The 22,168-nt window shown below is 28.7% G+C and overlaps 1 long non-coding RNA gene across 1 annotated transcript in view; it reads right to left on the reverse strand.

The window, feature by feature from the left end:
* Window positions 1–1,210: 1,210 nt before the first annotated feature.
* The window catches only part of LOC140672696 (uncharacterized), a 30,436-nt gene continuing 9,478 nt past the window's right edge, over window positions 1,211–22,168 (reverse strand). Inside the window, exon 3 of the long non-coding RNA XR_012047939.1 lies at window positions 1,211–1,366. This is a non-coding gene — a long non-coding RNA (uncharacterized lncRNA). The remainder of the gene's footprint in view (window positions 1,367–22,168) is intronic.

Genomic DNA, 22,168 nt, shown 5'->3' on the forward strand with positions numbered 1-22,168 from the left:
GAAAGGCAAACGCACAGAATGTCATCATACATCCGTCTGGTGATCTAGCGAAGTAGACCGCGATATTTCATTTCGCACACTTTCACCGAAAAATCCCACTCTTGTTGTCCTGACACTGATTTTTCGCAGTAAAGTATCATTTAATTAATGATCACCTATGTTACATTTTAGTAGCTCCATCATTTTTAGTTAAGAATTCATTTCATCAGGACAATTTTAAGACTTTTTAACACTTTTAGAATTTGAGTTCATGCTTTCTGATTTAATCAATTAATTTTAAATATCTTTAATATATGAAAATATTACACGTTAATAATTTTAACATTTTATATCATAATTTTTAATGAAATTATTTGTATTTGATATAAAAAATATCATTGTAATAGTATATTTAAAAAAGAATTCTTTGTATCTAAAAAATCCTGCAAATATATCATTACAATGATATTAATGTTTTTACGTAAAATGCTGCCACAACATTTGTAGCTACGTCAATTCTCAAACGTGCGAGCTTAAGCGTTTTGATCGAGACAGATTACTTGACGTAATAAATCAATATATACGTGATCAATATATACCTGATTCGAGTTACATCAGATGCACTATGCAATGCAACACAAATTAAGGCTAGATTAATGATCCAGATCATGCCAACCAAACCGTATACGGCGTAAGTTTGTTGATCGACGAGTTTCTTCTAGTATATCCCTAGCATACTTAAGAATGCTCGTGCGTAATTGGCAACAATTACATCGCTTATATGTGAACCACCAGTGACACGTACAATGTTGAATTTTTTCTAATTTTGACATTTGTTAAAATAATGTAATCAAGACGATCAGATTAGTGTGCAAATACGAATTGATACATATGGTATAATCTTTTCAGTTGCAATCTCAGAAAAATAACTTCCACTATTTTTTTTTCTCTTTTTTTTATATTTTTGCGTATACTTTTTCTATTTTATATAGAGAAAATTATTTAACGTCTTATCAAAAGTATAGCTATTCTAATATTAATATATGTGTTGCGACACACATAATAATATATATCATAAAAATAACAATAAACTAATTACGCACACATAATTTGTGTTTTATAATGTTATAAATATAAAATATTTTACAACAAATTATTTAATATTATTTTATAACGTAAAATATAATATTGTTGTGTAATATGTAATTAATATTTCAATTATAGTCGTTATGTAGCAAAAACTGAAAACCGAAACGAATTTTAATTTCCGCAGCGTGTCATATGTGAATTAATCATCGCAGTGATGATATATGGTTTGTTTCTACCGCTTCACTGCGTCCAAATCATTTTTTCATCAAAATTGTTGGCCTTCGGTGAAAGGCGCTTTCTGGAAAATGTGCAAAAGGGGAAAAAGATTAGATATAACCATGAATTTATCAAACAAACGTCCTCAATGTTTTCTGTTTGCATACATCTAACAATAAGAAGAAAGCTCGACAATTAACGAATAGAACAACCGAAATAAAAATGCAACTTAATAGTTGTGAAATTTTTATGTGAAAGAATATACATAAATAAAAATAGCTATTTATCAACACAAATAGTATCATGTAAAATATTTCGTGTAGATTCGAGAATGATTAAGCTTTTCCGATTAAAAATTATTTACGATTAACTTTTTGTATTATTTTTGCGACATTTGAGACGAATAATTTATATTAGAAATTTCACTTTTTAATCTCCATACATAGTGGCCGGAAAGTTGTTATAAAGATAAGAAAGTTGTTATTACGCGATGTTAAAAATAGAACATGCTCGGTGAAGTTTACGCAGCATGCAAAACAACCTACGCAAAATTTCGATACTTCTCGCATGCCCCAGCTTTTCTGCACGAAGAGGCAATTTCCTTTTCACGAATTATTTTAATCTTACAACAACAATAATGGTAATCACAAGCCGTAACGAATATGCGTATGTCAATTTGAGTACTAGTTGTAATGCATTAAGAGAAATGTTGTCAAGATACAATACTTGTTGATCATTGCAATGACGTCAATAATCTTTTTCTTAAAAGAGAGAACGAGAAAACTTCCGGTAAATAAGTTGGGAGACACTGTAATGAATAACACACATTGTATAATTTGATAAGTTTACTTTCTTTAAATCTAACTATTTTGTATTTTTTCGTGGAATAAAACAACAACAGTCTCAATATATAATATTTTAAAGTATTAATCGAATTTGTATTTCAAAATATTTTGCATAATTAAGAGAACTTATTATATTGAGAAAGAAATACCTCAAATATTTACTTGTTTAAAGATTGTATAATTTGATAAGATTAATATCTAGATTATTCAACTGCTTTTAGTTTTTTAAATTATTTGATAACATTTATAGATAAATCTATATAAATATGTATTGTATGTGGATAATTTCATGTCATAATCGCAGCTTGCTCAATCCATCAAGTTTATAGAGTGACAATTTTCCGATAAAAAAAATTTTTTTTGCTACTCGTAAAGCAGCAATAATATAATATCATAATATTAAAACGATTATCGTTGACAGCCTGATATTAGATATTTGAAAAAGATCAGATTTTCGCAATTCTACATTCTACAATCATTTTCCATGTGATAATCAATTGCCAAGCGCATTAGTGTATAATTTAAAAACTTAAAGAAAAGTAAGTGCGTTTATGAAACCCATTTACCTTTTGCTTCTCTGACAGACATTAAACTCGTTTAGTTTCGACTCGTGCCGAAAAGAAAAACCGAATACCCACGGATAAAGATGAACGCGACGCGAGATAGATTCAAGATAATTCATTAATAAATCCAACGTGTTAGTCTTGCAACTATATTATCATTGGAACGTATGAATTATATGCTCATAAATCAGTCATAATGACATATTCGTCAGCGATATTATGATTTCGTATATCATACATATCACATAACGATTACCAAATTGCATATCATATAATTAATGTTCCATTCACTGGATATTACAGCGTGCAAATTTGTAAAAGCTTTTACTTTTTTTGACTATTTCGCATACATTATTCATTTTTTAGATGCAAACTTTTGTTATTCTTATGCAAAAAGTAGAGCTATATAATCTGTTTTGAAAAAAATACATTTCTTAATATTTTTTTACCTAACCATCAAATTTTTTTAGAATAATTTACTGTACCGTTCCTTGATTAAAATTAATAATATAATTGATTATTATGCTTCAAAATTAACTGAGCAATAATATGTTATATTTTAAGCAATAAAAATATAATATGATACTATACTCTCTCTCTCTCTCTCTATATATATATAAATACTGAATATATATATATATAATATATAAATAATATTGAATATATATATAAAATATTTGTCATATCATACTTGAGTAAATAAAGTGATTTTTACATATACTTTTATATGTATAATAGAACTATTGTACATAGAAAAAAGTGATTAATAAAAAATTTACTATTAATTATATTACACATGCATGCATATCGAAATCGGAATGCATTTTCGAATATTTTTATTTCTTATTACTCTGTCAATTTTATGCATGACACGATTTGTTCATGACATTGTAAATCAATTGGTTAACAATTTTAGCTATCTTTGTCACTTTTTAATATGTATATAATATTAATATATATAAACAATATACGCACATTTAAAGGCATGATGAATATGTGTAAACATCATTCAACTTCCATTCCTTTTAAAGTAACTGAGAACGATATAATCGCGCATAATTTCTCTCATTATTTTACTTTCTTAAAATTACATATCTCAGTTGAATAATTGCCATTATGCATGATTGAATAAAATAAAAAATACAATTTTGCTTTTAAAATGATTTACTTCCGCAAATAGCAATTGGAATTTTTAATCAAAGAGTTATCAAATCAAACATAAAGTATGTTCGATTTTTAATGACTTGACTAAAAATTGCAATTATTAGCACAAAAGCTTTTTAATTGTATTTTATTATCTAATTTTATTTGATATGTCTATGTGTGTGTATGTGTGTGTATGGCTGTTACATATGTAAGTATGTTATACATTTCATATATTTATATTATAATATTTGTCATATATATATATATATATATATATTTTCTTTTAATAAAAGTTGTCATATATTTAAATTAATATATAAAAGATAATTATTTTATGAATAAATAATATATATAATGACAATTCTTTCTATTAAATATTTTATATTACATAATTTTCATTGTTTTATTGTAATCTCTCTGTAATTATTGGTAAAAGTTTTGCTTCAAAATATATAGTATACATTTTAAAAATATATTTTTAAAATTGACGTTTAAAATATTTGATAAAATAAGGTACTCGCAATTGGACAATTCGCGACAATAGAAATACGATTGGCCTCACTGTTGCTTGCGTGTGACTTGACGCGAGACGTTATCGTGTCTTTTTATGAGAGATTATTTAGTTATTAAATTATTCAATTATTAAAAGAAAAACTAAAAAGATATGCACGAACGCAACATGTCATTTTATATTATAAAGAAACTGAAATGTTTAAAGTTTTGCAGATTAAGAAAAAACACTTCCATTTCACATCAAGCGACAGTACTTTCAATGCGTGCAAGTTTGTTAGGAGTGGAACTCATTCATTAAACATTAATAGCTCCCTGACAAGAAGAATGAAAGTGTAGCCGGTGCAATTTTCAGTAGATCCTCATTACTCGTCGAATGTTTAAATGACGATTAGAAAACCGGACGTATCCGTAGTTCCGCAGCAATATAAGCGATTTATGTTTATTTATCGCAACCAGATCGACATGCATTTCCACACTCGAGTTGCCGGCAAAAAAATATATTCATTTTTGAAAAGCGAGCAATACTTATACTTTCATGCTTGCTTTTTACTTAAGAATTCTTAATCATTATCGATGCGAATAAAATTTAAATTGCGCAGAGTAAAAGCTCGGATTTTTGCCGTTGAAAGTCCAAATTAATTTGGAATTATTCATTATTTTTTTACGTTGTTGATATATATTTCGTAATTTTCCAATTATTCCTTAATTGTTATTTTATATCTTATGAATTATAAATTGATACACTCATTTACATGTATATATATATAAATTTTCTTATTTATTTCTAGATACATGGTCTTTAATTTATCGTAGCAAAAACATAATATGAAATTATGATATACATATGATATGCATATGATATACACATGATAAATATATTTTATTTTTTGATATTAATTTTGAGCAAAAGTTTTTATTGCCATAAAAAGTATTTAAATGTTGAATATATTTTCTTTCTCTTTCTCTCTCTCTTTCTTTTAGCCAAATGTTATTACTCTTTCTACATAATATGTTTAATATTCAAGAATATTAACATTATCAAATTATCTTATTTCTTAAAGATATAATTACGTAGGACTACATGATTTTCAATGATAGTATAATGCACATAATAACATAATAAGTATATGATCTCTCTTTTCTCAATTAACAACAAGGGACATAGAGAAAAGTAATTTTATTGATGTTAATTGCATATTAAATATAAATTAGCTGTCATAAAATTTTACTTTATTTTTATTTTCCTTATTTATTTTAGTATCTTTCTAAGCAATTAACTTGGAAACCTTGACCATCGTGGAGAGTAAGAAAGTAAAATAGAAGGAAATATTACTAGTAGTTTATTTATCAGTGCATTCAACTCTTTCAGATTGCTTGAAGAAATCTGTCTGTTCTAACAGTTAAGATATAATTAGATTCTATATATCAAATCTAGAGCAATCTATCTTGTAGTTTTTAAATTAGTAATATAACTGCGCATTTATGTTTTCAAATCTATATTATATATTTCTATATTATATATCACATTTTGATACACAATATTTAGAAAATATATAATATTTTTTTAATGCTACATATCTCAAGTTATATGTAGCATTGCACAGAAAATTGCAGTATGTCAAACATATTTGCAACAAGATGTTAGAAAAAAAAATCACTCAATTTGATTTACTCATCTATTATAATTAACATTTTAATTTTTTTCTCGAGCTCTACAGATAGTGAAATTACGCGTCGTAAATTGAATACAGAAATATGATATTTCTTGCGAGATAGATACGTGAAAATGATTGCATTTCCTCTAACGTGCAATCATGCGAAAGTGTTTTCCTGTTGAAATCGACGAAGTATTATATATACTATAATTTGGAAATTTCTGATCGAATACTATCAGTTTTCTTTTCGTCACTTCTTTATAGATTAATTATACCATATGATTTTCATGCCACGATATATTTAAGTGAAATAGAATATCATTGTAGAAATGTGTACACATTAATAAAATATCTTACGCGGTAAATAATGTTTTTTTAGATATTTTACTATGCGTAGGCGAAACTAATATAAATACAAGCATTACCCAACTTATATAATTTCCTATTTGTGAAGCGACAAATTATTTTATAACATGTTTAATTATACATATATTCTATATTACATTCACATTTCACATTTTGATACATAATATCCAGGAAATATACAACTGTCTTTTAGCTAAAAAAATATTTGATCAATTTGAAATCGATATTTTCGTTAGTAAACATTTATTTAAATGTCATTTTGTACTGCATAATAGATAGTTTTACATTTAAATTCTAAAGTAGACTTTTGTTAAAAATAAATTTGTACAAAAGATTTAATTTTTACTTATGTATATCTCAAAACATTAATTTGCAAAAAATATTTTATTTTTAATATATGTAAATATTCCAAACATTGTGGTTTTATCAAAATAGTGTCGTGAAAAGTTATTTTCTAAATATTTGTTATTCACAATTAAATATTTTTTTTACGGTTTTAAACCATAAATCTTTGTTTCAAGTTTTAAAGGGAAAGACACAGAGAGACAAATAACATTGTAAGAGTCTCTATTATTAGACTTGACCGATATTACCATATGAAAGCTCTTGTCTCGTGCCATCAATGACCAAGTATACTAAGTATACTAAGCCATTTTCATGCACGATAAAACAGAACGCAGTATAGAATGTACAATCTGTAAAGAAATGTACAAACACTTAGACATTCCGCAAGCAGACCGGTCTCAATAGTTCTCGCTACGATTCGGTATGCACTGCAACTCAACCTTTGCAAGTATACACGTGATATATCATGTTGTACACATATCAGTTAAAAAAAAGTCCCCTTAAACGCGTAATAATAAAAAGAATATTTTCATAAAAGAAAACAAGATAAAATAATAAAAAGTAATTAATATATTTAATCGCCCATTTTAATATTTAGGAATATGCTAATTTGAATTATCTCTATATTTATAAGTATAAATAATCAGCATATGATTATATGTGTGTATGTGTATATATAACTTTTTAGATTTAATGAATAATTTTAATAATGGTAAAAAATGCATAAATTTTTCCCCTCCCTCTCGCCTAATTAATTATTTTTTCAGTCAATCTTAAAATTTTTTGGATTTAAGATACATCACATTAAAAAGAACTCTCTCTTGTAATGTGGGGGTTGTAAGCTTTTCAAGGATCGAGAAGTAGAGAAACCTCGCTTCGAGTCAGACAATGATTTCGTTTACAGAAGCAGCACAATTATAATATGTGTTACATAATGTAACTGTAGAGTATATTTATCTTAAAAGTGGACAAGAGTGTTAAAAGAAAAGATTATAGCATTCTATCTAATATAATGTTATCATGATGTAATACGTAATTCACAGTTAAGTGCTTTATTTTCAGTTTGATAAAGCCAATTCTTCACAAACATTGCAAATAATATATTTTATTTTGGATGAATTTACTTATGATATAATTTAAAGTTGTACGATAAAATTCTCAATGTGTAAGTTGAATGGCAATAGGACAGCGAAATTTGTAATAAAATTTACATAATTCTAGATTTAGATAATAAACGTGTATTCTCAAATTTGTGAGGATTCAGATTCATATATGCAAATGCGTAACAAATTAATTTACAAAATTTATAGTGCTATTCTACATAAACTAATTGGATCGTAGATTTTCTAATTGCGTTTACATCGTGAAAACCTTACCGTAATAATACACAGTACATTGTCCAGTTAATAAATCTGTACTTTAAGTGCAATGGGTCTTCTAGCGGGATCGTATATATACCGGTACGTTTATGTTCTCGCTGTGCTCTAAGGATCGCGCATATAGTATTCTACCCGTGATTTATGTTCCAAGGGGAAATCTTTCGTCCATCGTGGTACGGTCGACTTTGATTTGGCATACATACTGAAAAGCGCAATAAAGTTTACGCACACTTGAGAATAACTTCCAACAGACATAAAAGAACATTGTCTCGCAAAAGTCTATTTTATTCCTAAGAACACTGTGTATTTAAAGAGTATAATTTAACGGAAGCTATTGCAATTACAGAGATAATTAAAATATATTATCATTGTTCGTGCGAACCGCGTGAATCTAATTTATGTAGATACGTATTTACAGAGGAATATCTATATTCACTGCTCTTTCTAGTGTTTAATATTTTATATTTTACTTAGAATTATAGTATTTGAAATAAGAAAAAACAAAAAAATATTAGCAATTAATGCAGTTGTGAATTTATATGCCAAATCAGAAAAACGTGTGGATATTCAGAAACTTAAATTTATAATTAATTATTGATATATATTTTCGATACTAGTTAAAAAACATTTTATATTTTACATAAAGTTAATAGACACAATCTTAAAATTTTAAATATGATTTTTTTCATCTAAACATATTTTTACATATGAAAAACTAATATTTAACAACCGATAGAGTTCTAAATTTTATATTTTATTTAAAATTTTAATAATTTTGAAAAACGCAGAAAGTGCAAAGAATCCTATGTGTAATAATGGAAAAAAATTTGCTATTCTAATTATTTTCTTATTAGTGAAAATTAGAATATCACGATTTGAAAGATCTTTTCATCATTGAAGTAATAGTATCTCTGTAATTTATAGTAGAGTGATATGTGCAGCTCTTTCCCTATTATCCTGGTATTTCCTGTACTGTTGCATATACTAAAATTATCGTGACATTTAGAAACTGGTCATAAACCATACAGTTCACAAAATGATATTGTAAGAGCTATTAGTTTGGTTATATTGATATTACGGTAATCTTTTTAATAAGCATCGATATTCATGCTTCGAAGAAAATTATGTTCGGAGATAGTCTCGATATAAAACATAATTGTTTTTTATTTATACTTCTATTTCGAAAGAATAACCGTGAGATATATTATTTGACATTTCGTGCGTGTCATTCGCACGTGTATTTCGTACGTTTTGCGCAAAAGTGAAATTTTTATAAAGCGTTACTACTCGTTAAATCTATCGTGTAAGAGACACGTTACACTTGCTTTATATAACGTTATGTCCGTAGAAGAATTTCCCTCCTTAAATTAAAAGTAAACTTTCGCTAACTTATAAAATTAAATATTTAAGGTACGTGTTTCATTCCGTAATAGTCATTTTTTTCATATAATGGACACTACGTATCATCTCGTATTCTCAATTACGACTAATATTCGACATGATTTTATAATCGCCATTTGTCTAAAATAAATAGCGAACAATACATAAAGAGGATTTCAGATATAAAGTTATTAAAAATATTTTTTTATTTTATTAAATTATTCTCTCGATGTAATGTTTCTTTCACTTTAGAACGAACGTAAAGTGAGAAATCCTTAAAGTTTTCGTCTTTCACAAAGCAGAATTCTCTTGATCGTTGTAACTACGTTACAATTTTGCAAACAGCATGACCATTACTCTATGTCTCCCTTCTCGAATTCCTCGCGGATGGATAATCGCATTAGCGCAGCTTGCTTATCCGTTACATAACGTGTATAGTTTTGTTGCTCGCTGGAACCAATGATATGTAAATAGATCGACATACTTCTTGTTTCATTCGACGGGACTTTCACCGATATTCATTCCCAGACTGTGCAGCACGTTACTCGAGAAGACCTAGGTAAGTCCAAGATACTAAATCGCTTTTCCTATACTATTCGAAAGCGATTCCGCTTTCTTTTTATATTGTCGCGTACATGTGCATTGATCTTGTGTTACGCTTTACCGCATGACGAAACCAAATAATAATAGTAACTGAATGACTTTGGAAATATGACTCCATAATTTTCAAAAATTAAAATTGCATAGAAATTGATATTTTAAAAGCAACTTCTTTCTGTGTGAATAGAATAAAATAAAATCTTGAATTAATATATATATATAAGTAACTTTTGTATTCTTTAAATATTGCACGAATTTTCCATCAAAATATATAAATGCTGTAATTATCTTTATAAAAACAAATTTTAGCCAACAGTATTTGACTAAAAAAAAAGAAAAAATTTAATACAATTAAAAATCGAACAATTTTGAATCAAATATTATTGAAATAACTTGATAATTTTTAAAACAATTTTTTTCCTTGAAATCATTATTTTATTTCTAAGGCGTAATTAACATTTACCATTAAGAATGCAGATAAAGAGTATAGCGGCTCTCATCAAGAGAGCTACGCAATAATTCTCAATCAATGTGTACAATTAATTACTTCCACATCCTACCGCAATCATGTTCGTTTTGTTGAGGATTTAGCTCTGTGCGATGCCTAATGAAAATAATAACCGATGTCGAACACCAATGTACAATCATACTTGATTGATGGTGACATAAGATTCGAAATTAATGAATCCCGAACGGGCCAATGTATGTAAATTAGTCGCAGTAATATTTTAACACGAATGCCTCTACGCATAACGAATACTAGCTGTCACTTGTGAATAGTATTGATAGAAGCAGGGTTGAATCTATATTCTAGAGCAGAAAGTGAAAGAATCAAGTTGAGCTGTCATTTGAGAGTTGAGAACATGTATGTTAAAATTATATTCTATATTATTTATATATAAGTATTATTAAAGACAGAAATTCAAATAAAACAGACATAGATCTTTAGAGGTGATAAAATAATTTAATGAAGATATTGTGACATTAATTAAATTCGATCTTGTATAAATTATTTAAGCTATTCAGTATCTAAATTATTACTTCTAAACTTTTTTCTAAACAATTATATTCACACGATTTTTAAGAATCAATTGACTACTCGCCGCCACTTTTGAACAATCCCTTTTTCTATGTGTGTTAAATATTTTCATCTTTACCGTTAATTTTATTCAATGCTCATGCAATATATCTTTGCTTGTAATATTTATCGTTAAAATAATTGTATTCTGACAATTTCTGCGAGGTTACGACCTAGACATTACGATCGAGTACATCACTTAACTTAACGCACCACTTTAACGTCAATTCGATTTTCAATCAACGTACTAAAAATAATTGTGGAGCAAAGTCGTAAAAGAGAAATTAAGCATATCTTTTATGCTACCACTTTTCAAGGTGTAAACCTTGAATGTAAATTTGCAATAAATCATTTCAAGTACCGTTAATGGCAAGATCAGAACCATTTTAGTCATTAATCATTATGGACGCAGTGTCTCTATAGATTCTATTTTTTGAAGATGGGAAAATTTTTCAGAGAAAAATAAAGGATTAACATAAATTTTTCAAGCAAAAATAAAGGATCTACAGAACCCAAAGCGCAAAGAAACGTAATTGTAAAATAAAATTTAATAAATATACATATAATTATATTATATATTTAATTATGTCTTAAATGATCTTAAAATGTGACATTGTATAAATTATTTATATTATATCAATAATTCACCGCACGATTAAGGTCCTTTTATACATATCCGCTAGACTATATATATATATATATATTTTCTTTTAATAAAAGTTGTCATATATTTAAATTAATGATCTTAAAATGTGACATTGTATAAATTATTTATGTGATATTATATCAATAATTCACCGCACGATTAAGGTCCTTTTACACATATCCGCTAGACTATATATATATTAGAAATATCTACATAAGAAATTTCTTTATAAAAGTAAAAATTGACAATTGTACAATTTAATGTTCAATTTTTTTAAACATCTTGAAATGTAAAGAAAACTATATAGAATTTTTCCTAAATATTTTTTACAGGATTTATATATTAAATATAAAATATGTACATAAAATATATACGACATAGAATACATGCACATATTTTTACATTTAATGTATGACGCAAAGTGCTGCAACAATATTAAGAGTCTCATCTCTATGAAATCTTATAACGTTTCTGCGTTAAAATTCTTTTGTCGCGATCATTTAAAAGATGTATCATTTAACAATGTACTACATTAAACCATGAATTAGCAAGCATGATATAATGATTGATTCGTTTGAGACGATAACATCTGATTAACATATTTGTATATTATATTATGACATTCTATACAAATTTGCCTGAAACGAATCGCACCTGATATGAACAGCTGTGATATGACAGAAAGAATTTCGTACTCAATTGTGATTGGCATCCTGACAGCCGCTCCCAGGTCTTGATCCAAAACAGAAAGGAAAGTGCACTACTCAGAATATATCTTTAAGTTTGGTGGTTGAGTGATCCGTATATTATCTGACATAGTATCAAAGTGTGCACATGCTAATGCGACCACGTCGGCCTCTGTTATGATCGCGATGTGTATCAAATGTAATATTAGATTATATCAACCCTTCCTATGATGTGACACATTCCCAAAGTGCATGTTCTAATGCGCATACGATAATAATTGATTATGACACAGAACTACATATTAAAAGCTTGTAAAACCAATATAAATAATAATTATCTTATAATTTTTTTGCTTAATTTTAAATTATATTTTCTTCAGTCAATAAAGATAATATTTTAAAAGAGTATTTTAACCCTTTTGTGATATTTTTGACTGCGTTCTTTTTAAGATGCTCTGTTTCTCGTTTAGAGACGGAATTTTAATATTTTTTTCGAATATTGATAGCATCTTCATACCAAGTTTCAATTGTACCGGAGCTTCCTGCAATAAATTATTGCAATACAATTGTGTCCTCTTTCACGTTACTTTATATTCAGGTTCTTGCAAAAGCGCGCGATGGTTCGATCGAGTCGCGAAAAATGCGAGATTTATACCGTAAGCAAAGTGCCGCGAGCAAATGGAATCGGTTCTCATAAATAAGAGAAGCAAAGGTGGACCGAACGCGTTTACTTTCCTTTCTAGAGTCGAATGCGAAGGCGTACAGAAATCGTTTCAACTGCAATCCGTCGTAGTCGGCGAGCGGCCACTGCGATAGGAAACGGTACTTGCTTTATAGCCCGCCTTCTCTCGTTTCGTCGGTCGGTTCCTTGAAATTCGCGACCGTTACTTTCCTTCGCGAGACAGAAACCATCGGTTACAGTTAATTAACGGCGACTCCGGGCAACGAAAGCCGATGAGAGTCCCGAGGGAAGAATACATAAAGAGAAAGGTGCGAAGTAAATCTCTGACGTTAAAGAAAAGAAGAATCGTGAGAGCAAAAATCTCGTCAAAACAAGTTTCTTATCATATTCGGTATATTTTCTTATTAATAGAAAAAAATATAGTAAAGATAGTAAAAGTTATATGTATTTTACAACAGAAAAATGATCTTGCGAAATGACGTAACAGAATTAAGATTGTTTAGGAATTATAAAAAACACAAATATCTCAGCTCAGTAAGTCGTTGTGTGTTTAATGATTTCAGCAGAAAGCATTACTACGAATTTATTAATAGACAACTTTTTAATTCCCTTTAAAATCACAACTTGCAATAAGATATGTAGTAGAAATAATCATAATTCCAATGCAAAGTATTCAGTTACGGAATCAAATTATTGATATCGCTATCTTTCTGAAAGAAAAATTACTGACAGTTATTGAGATTTTCACCGATTGCATATTAATGCAATTTTGCAAAAAGTATTCTCCAAGCAAATAAATATTTTATGAATTATTTGCATAAATCTTATCTGCATTATCATGAAATGCGGAAGATCGATAATATGGACAAGATGAAGAACAATACACAGATATGAGTAATAGAAAGTCGGAATCGCGGGAAACAATACCTCGTTATTGTACATCAAAACTTATGGATGACAAAGCATTTTTTCCAAGCTTTCTCATTCATCTAATGTATGCATATTCGAACATACATATTCAAGCTATTTCAAATATTCATATCTTTAATAAATATATACAGCAGCCTACGCGTATTTATCTGCAGATTCACTTGCGTAACCGTATAAATTCTTTAGATTTGCACGGAATTCTCTAGATTCCGAGTCGAATCAACATCAAAATAAACCTATATTCAAGATTTTAAAAATAATACTGTTGTATGTGATTCAATTACAAATGTCAATAACATTTCTCTCTGTAATCCTTTCTTAATTATTTAATTACATTAAGTTATATTTTTATTTATATTAATATGTATGTGATAAAATAAAGAAATTATTAATAATTATATTAGTCTTTCCATATCTTTAGACTTTGTTAATAAGATGACGTAAAGCTACTAAAAAATATTAATCATTTATTGAAAGATAATTTAAAGTAATATATTTATATAGTGTTAATATAGTGTTTAGTGTAAAAAGTATTCTTCCTTGCGCCTAACAACATTAATAAAATGCATATACAACCCGCAACCGAAATTTAGGAAGAGCGACAAAAAGTGAGAGTAGCTTGAGAACAAGGTCGGTGTCGATCAAGAAACTAAGTTCAGTCGGTTTATAATTTCATTAATAGAAACTGCACCGGAAGCACATTCACTTACTACGAAAAAAAGAAAAAGTGAGATGCATCATAATTCAAAGTGGGCGTATATCGAGATACGTTGAGAGATACACTGCAACGCGAAAATAAAAATAGATGTTCGGTTTATACGCCTTGTGAGGGATTTCGAGAAAGTATTCTGCGTACAGTGAAACTTCATTACTAATCCGTAACAGTGAATTTGAATTGCACTTGTAATCAGACTTGTATAATCAAATTCATTTTGAACTAGATCCCTTGTTTCATTGTGGAATCTCTATAATGAAAATAAATAAAGGTTTAATCAACCTAAATTATAAGGTAAGGTTAATCCATGTCAGACAATCAATCTAAGTAGCATTGACTAGATTAAATTGCCTTGATAGAATTTATATCCATTAGGTAGAGATTGAATATTAATTTTAATATTTTTGAGAAAAATTCAATATTTTTGTCAATTGCTTTTGTAGAAATAATTAAAATTTTGTATGGTCAGAGAAAATTGGAAATTTTGCTAACTAAATTTAGTTATTTAATATATATTTAATAAAGAAATTTTTTGTTTGTTTGTGAATTTTATAATTTTATTAAGTCCGCTTTAAGCAATTTATAATTCGCGAAAAATGTAAATTTTTTTTATATTGCATGTTCCAATTTTTTTGCAATAAAAAAAGAGATTGCAAATCATAATTTACAATTCGATAACGAACAACAGAATTTCCTTGAATACAACGTAACATACATCAAAGCATCACATTAATTGAAATGTATCAGGACATCTATCTCCATATCAGAGATTGTGTCAAACTCGTGTAATGTCGAGGAACTAATTTAGGAGAGAACAACACGGATGAAAAATTGCAGTAAAGAGTCAACAAAAACTGCATTCACGGAATAATCGATAAATACGTTCACCGGAAATGCATTAAAACAGAGTAGCAAACTTACACGTGCGTATTACCGGTTCGATACGTAAAAAGATTTCGCGATGACGGCGACGACGACTCTCTGTTCTGTCTCAGCCGCTCCTTGATTTTTTTATCCTTGTCCGAGATGACGACGGAAGGTCCGTGCCATTCTCTTGGCACGTGGAACAGCCGCGAGGAAATGACGGTGAATGATCTGCGAAGGAGAGATTATAGTTTCGTTCTTCGCTGACCTCAAAAACTCTAGATCCATCGACAATGCGCGTCGAAAATGTCGAATCGAAATTAAAGTATCACGAGATCGTCTGTGATTTATCAACTCGCAATCTGCGCTTGCCTCTTCTGACATTTTATTTATCATTGATATTCATGACGTGATTTTTTGGACCACCTGAATTAAAGTCCGTCTCGAAATGCGCCGGTTATTAATCATACGACACATGGGAGTTTTGTCTTGAGACTAGATAATGCCTTGAAATTGCTTTTGCCTTGATTTGCATGTTCGAACGAAGATGCACATTGTATACCGCTTTTTGATATTTACTTTTCAATGATCGGAGACAATATTAGATAATTCAAGTATTTATATGGAATAAAGAGAGAAAGAGAGAGTATAATTTTATTTATAAATAAAAGTAATTTTGTTTATAATTTTATTAAGACCGTTTTAAACAATTTATAACTCGCGAAAAAAATTAAAACAAAAAAAAATCCTGTGTATATATATCTATTATTTCTTCAAATGCTTTCTATAATAGACACAAAGTTATAAATATAATTCTGTCCCAAAATTTTATCGCAAAGTATAGATTGTCTGAAAATGAATATTAATATATAATTTTATTTCCGATCGCGAAACATAGCTAGATTTGCCAATAATTATTTCTGTTCTTAATAATTATAATAAATTTTTGTCCGTAATTATAATAAATAAAATTTCACAAAAATAAAAAAAAATTACAGGATCAAAAAATGCAATCAATATCTACTATCTGCTGCTGTCTATCATCATATGTAAGTAGAATGTCCGTATTGATTTCGAGCGTTTGCGTGCCAACATGACACCGGTCGCGTGATACTTATCGCAAAAAGTTTAGTTCCCATCTGTCAATCATTGCATAAAACGTGCATGTCACACTTATACACTTATTTACATATGTAGTACTATAAACTGCTGACACGTATCACCACGTCTTTCATAATTATTAGATCGTCTAGAGCAAGATATTATTGTGTATAATTTAAAAATTGTTGATTAAATTTTACAAAACTCACACATATACACATGCGTTTTCGAAAAAGATTTTGGAATATGTATTTAGTCTTATAGTCTTAAAAAAATTCTCTTTGTTTTCTGATACGCTATGCAATTCTTATTAAGTTTGTTATCGTATAATTAAATAATCAAGAGTGATTAAAAAATTACTATCGATTTTTTAAACTTTGGTATTTTTGATAAACTGATACTATAATTTATAATTAAAAAAGGAAAAAATATTTATTAAAGTCAAACTAGAATAAAATTCAAGATTTTCTTTAAATAAAATCGCTCGTACATAGTAAAATATATTATTTCGATTATATATATAAATTGATATATCTTTCTAAGCAATCATATAAAAAAAAACAGTGGAATCATTTATATTCATGACGTGATTATTTGAACCACCTGAATTAAAGTCCGTCTCGAAATGCGCTGGTTATTAATCATACGACACATGGGAGTTTTGTCTTGAGACTAGATAATGCCTTGAAATTGCTCTTGCCTTGATTTGCATGTTCGAACGAAGATGCACATTTTGTATACCGCTTTCTGAATATAAGTTTTGAATATCATATAAAAAAACTTGGCGCAGAAACTTCAATTAAGTTTTCTAATGTAGAAAGTGAAAAATCTCAGTGGAACGTTGTAAAACGTAATGTGCGTAAACGGCGATTCAATCTATTAATCTCGGAAAGGTTATCGATATAAAATGATTCAATCGTAATATCCGACACTCGTATCGGCAAGGGGTCATTATGTGCGAAAAAAAATCGGTACCGCTGGCCGTACTAAACGAGGAGGATTATCAGTCGAGTGTATCATTTAGTGCGATTTCGAACGCAGCAATAACGGAGGCTTCTAAATCATCGTCGCTGTTCTCGCGATTGGTGCTACACGCAATTTTCGTTTCTTCCTTTTTTCCGAGTTTCGCGATAATTATTTTGCAGCATGTTTCACCCAACTGTGATTCCTCTGCGCCGTCCATTTACCGCATTCGGATTTCGCGGTGCTACGTGATTCTAATGATTACGGTTAATTGCGTACGTGATGTCGAGCGGTGGCCTCTTTAACAAACGGCGTGATAGAATAATTCGTGAAACTTGATTCAAGCTCCTAACCGCTTCTGCCATACGTGGATTCGTCATTAACCCTTTCGACACTCGAAAACAATGATATGTATTTCCACCGCACGTTTTGTTTTAAATTTTTAAATGTATCTGATCTTCGAGCCGACATAAATAGATGAAACGCGCGACGTGATATGACATTGTAAAAAATTGACCGAGTAAATTATGATATTTCTATAGCAATGTATTTAATAGTGTTCTTTTAAAGTAGTTTTCTTGAAAAGATCGATCTCGCTACAGTAATTGCAGGATTTGTTGCAACGACACGGCAAATTTTCATTAATCATTAACCCATGTAATACGTGTTAGAATCAGATCAAGATTTAATAAATAGGACCGCCCTCGGCCCTACAGCAATAACATTGTAATATTAGAAAAATATTGCAAAACGCAAGCAATTTTATGTCATTCGTTATCGCTCTTTCGCTGCAATTATTGATTATGTTAAGAATCTAGATCGAAATTTACAGACAGTATGATGTATTACGTAGCGCATAATGTGTTCTCCAGTTTCGTGACGTTTATTCTAGCAACGTATAAAGCGGCTATTAATTATACTGCAGCATGACTTTGTTACAATTAAAATTAGTTATATCACAATGCAAACGAGAATTATATATTAAGAATTCTGTTATACGTTAAATAGTGACATAATATAAAAGGTTTAATTTAATAATTTGTTTCTTTGTTATAAAATTTGCATATCTTCAATATACGAGAGAAGAATGTGCATTACACAACTTTTTTTATTTAAAAATATAAATTTTTCCTTGCTCTTTCATATGTGTCAAATTATTCATTACGCATATATATATGATAAACAATTCTATTCGATCGTTAAGTATGTAAAAAAAAAAGTAATAATAATAATGTTGTTATCACTTTTCCTCTCACTCGAATGCTAAATCACATATGTATTCCAAGATCTTGTCTCGGACAACGCCCAGTTCAGAATTGTTTCGTGAAGTATAAACTGCAGATCGTTTTGCTAGGCACGCATTACATTGAATGCGTAGTCAATGAGCTATCTGCATTCGCAATTCAAGGCCAGCTAAAAGAGAAATTCAGCGAAACGAAAACATTTTCTAAATATTGCAATGTTGGCGTAAATGCAGGAAAAGATATAGCAAAGAAATTATCTTACAATGGCCTTTTCTTGTCGAATGAATTATGAGAAAACTAATCATTAAAAAAATAATGAATAGAGAACCAATTATCACAAAACTAATTAATATGAATTATAAAGAACTTATTTGGTAGTAGTTAATTATCGATTAATTACCGGAAAAGCTTATTGTCAATAAAATTATTAACAGATTAATTTTTAAAGAATCAGCACACTGATCTATTTAATCACAAAATTATTATCACAATTAATTACAAAACTATTAAAAAGGATATATATAATTAAAATCTCAATTATTTCAAATATAATTAATATAGAATTAAATATTAAAAAGTTATTAAAAAATTAATTTTTGTAATTAGAAAATATCTGCAAAAAATGTGGGCCATATTTTGATGTAAATCGCTTATTGTGAATTCATGCAACCTTCATTCTGCTACCCGGCAATCAGTAGGAATGCGCTTGGACTATTGCGTCAATTTGAATTGAAACTAGGTCGCACTGCGACGTTAGAATGGTCAGAGAAAACTTTGAATCCCTTCTCGTTAATTTGGTATCGTTTATTGTTTATCGTGATTCATGATCCGTAGCCTTGATTGATTGAAAGAAATTTCCGCGTTGTATAATCAATTGCCAGCACAAAATTGCTTATTATGCGCCGAGTTTAATTAGCCAAAAGGATCCAAATTTTCGATAATCAACCTATTATGCAAAGAAATCTAGCCTATGATTACTATCTCTATGCCACTCGTAATAATTTACATCGATGCTGATTGCGTACATCGCACATCCAACGAATAATTAGCGTAATTGGTACGTCATGTTTTGAAGCTGCAACATGTATAATATGTAAATGTATAAACCGTCTACTTGGAGAAACTCTTTAGCAATATATAACGTGTTACATTTAATCTTTCCGTTTCAACCTTTCCAATCGTATTTTTAATAAACATATTTCTCGCGTGTAGTATGCAAAACATATGTAATATAATTCTACGTTTTCAATCTTGTTGCTTTAATTTATAAATATATTTATATAATTATATCAATAATCAAGAGATTCAAAAAAATTGATTTATCGAAATGGATCCTGAAAGTTTGTAAAGCTAGGGAACAGTGACTCAATAATTTTCCTATTAATAAAGAAAAATTTGTTGAAAGTGTTAATAAATATATATATATATATATATATATATATATATAAATATAAATATATAAATATATGTAAGATTCCGTAACATAATTTGAACGCGTTCTTCATAAGATATAAGGAGTTCTTATACATATTAAGAAAGATATCGCGTGGCTATAAACGGCACGCATATTAAAGGCAAACGAGCAATTTACACTTGCAATTTTTTAAAAATGCTTAATGTATTTAATGCGCGTGTAAATATTGTATTGCATAAAAAAGGCGTTTAATGAGCGTATGAGTGTATTTATTTATGAGTTTGTTGTCATAAGAATGTAATAATAACATAACACCAGTGTTTATCACTCTTGAATATTGATTGCCTTAATGTATTTCATAATCTAATCTCATTTTACGCGATATTTTCTTGAATAATAAATTGCAAAGAGAAAGAAATCTATAACCTGCACGTATCGTTATTATAAGGATTAACTAGTATCTCGAATGCCCGTAGATTCTAAATCGAAACTAACTAGCTGTTTAATCAATATATGATGTATATGATATCTCGCGAATTATAATATTTTCCAGCAAACATTAATTTTTTTCCTATCTCGTTCAATATTCGTATGTGTAATGATAATAAATAATGTATAATAATAATAAAATTTATAGAAAAAATTGATGGTAATTTAAATAGAGAATTTATAGATAATCTTAACATTATACATAAAGTAGATCCGTTTTACATACGGCGTGCACAATAGCACATAAGTATTGCAAATAATAAAAGCAACACCTTTTATTATTAGAACGTTGTGAAAGCGACGCACAAACGCGTAACTACTATTTAGTAATACCTTTTTATCTCTTTATAATACATTATCTTATTCTTTATATTGAACAAAAATTATGCGATTGTTTGGATTAAAATCTGCACATAACGCTTTCGACATATTCTCACGATCTTCGTCCTCTTTGTTATAAGTAAATCTTTTCTTATTGTGCACATGTAATCACGCGTGTCTTTGACAGAGTGCTTTTGGCTTTAATACTTTTTTTCATACTTTTTAGAACAGTGTATAAAGAAGAAGTAAAGTTTAAATAAATTATTTATATATATATATGGAAATTATTAAAAGATAAAATGTGATTATAAAGTTCGATTTGCATATCGCAAGTGAGAAAAATGTCTAACAGTGACGAAAAGTAATTTGAAGCGAGGTGTACAAGAAAAACTTATTACGACATACATATAACACGAACGATGAAAGAAGCCGGAAAAAACTACACAGGTGCTAATTAAAAAGATTTACGAGACCCAAGAGCCTTAATAAAATTATAATTGAAATATATCTCTGACGCTAATATGAGTTGTTTAAAAAAAGAAAATCATCACGATGCTATCGCGATGCATGCGATGTGTCTCGCACGATTATGTAATGAATCGCACGCTGCACTCCATGCAACATTAAGAGAGAATCCATGACTATACAATACTAGTCAAAAGTATTGCATCACTTATAGAAATAGGCAAGTTTAATAAACAAAAATATGTACAAATATTACCAAATTATATTTTATTACAGATATTTTATGCTTTAATAATTTTATGAACATAAGCAAAACAGTTAGAGAAAAAAAAAATATAAAACTTAATCATTTGCTTGTGTTTTCTGTATTTTTTAAAAGTGATACAATACTCTTAACCAATACTGTACTTTTCTTCGGTTCGATCGTTCGCGCTGCGAAAGCTCGACGCTTGCTTATCGAACTTTCACGATCGATCCGTGTTCGTTTAATCAAA

This window comes from Anoplolepis gracilipes, chromosome 13 (assembly GCF_047496725.1).
Source record: "Anoplolepis gracilipes chromosome 13, ASM4749672v1, whole genome shotgun sequence".
NCBI lineage: Eukaryota > Metazoa > Arthropoda > Insecta > Hymenoptera > Formicidae > Anoplolepis > Anoplolepis gracilipes.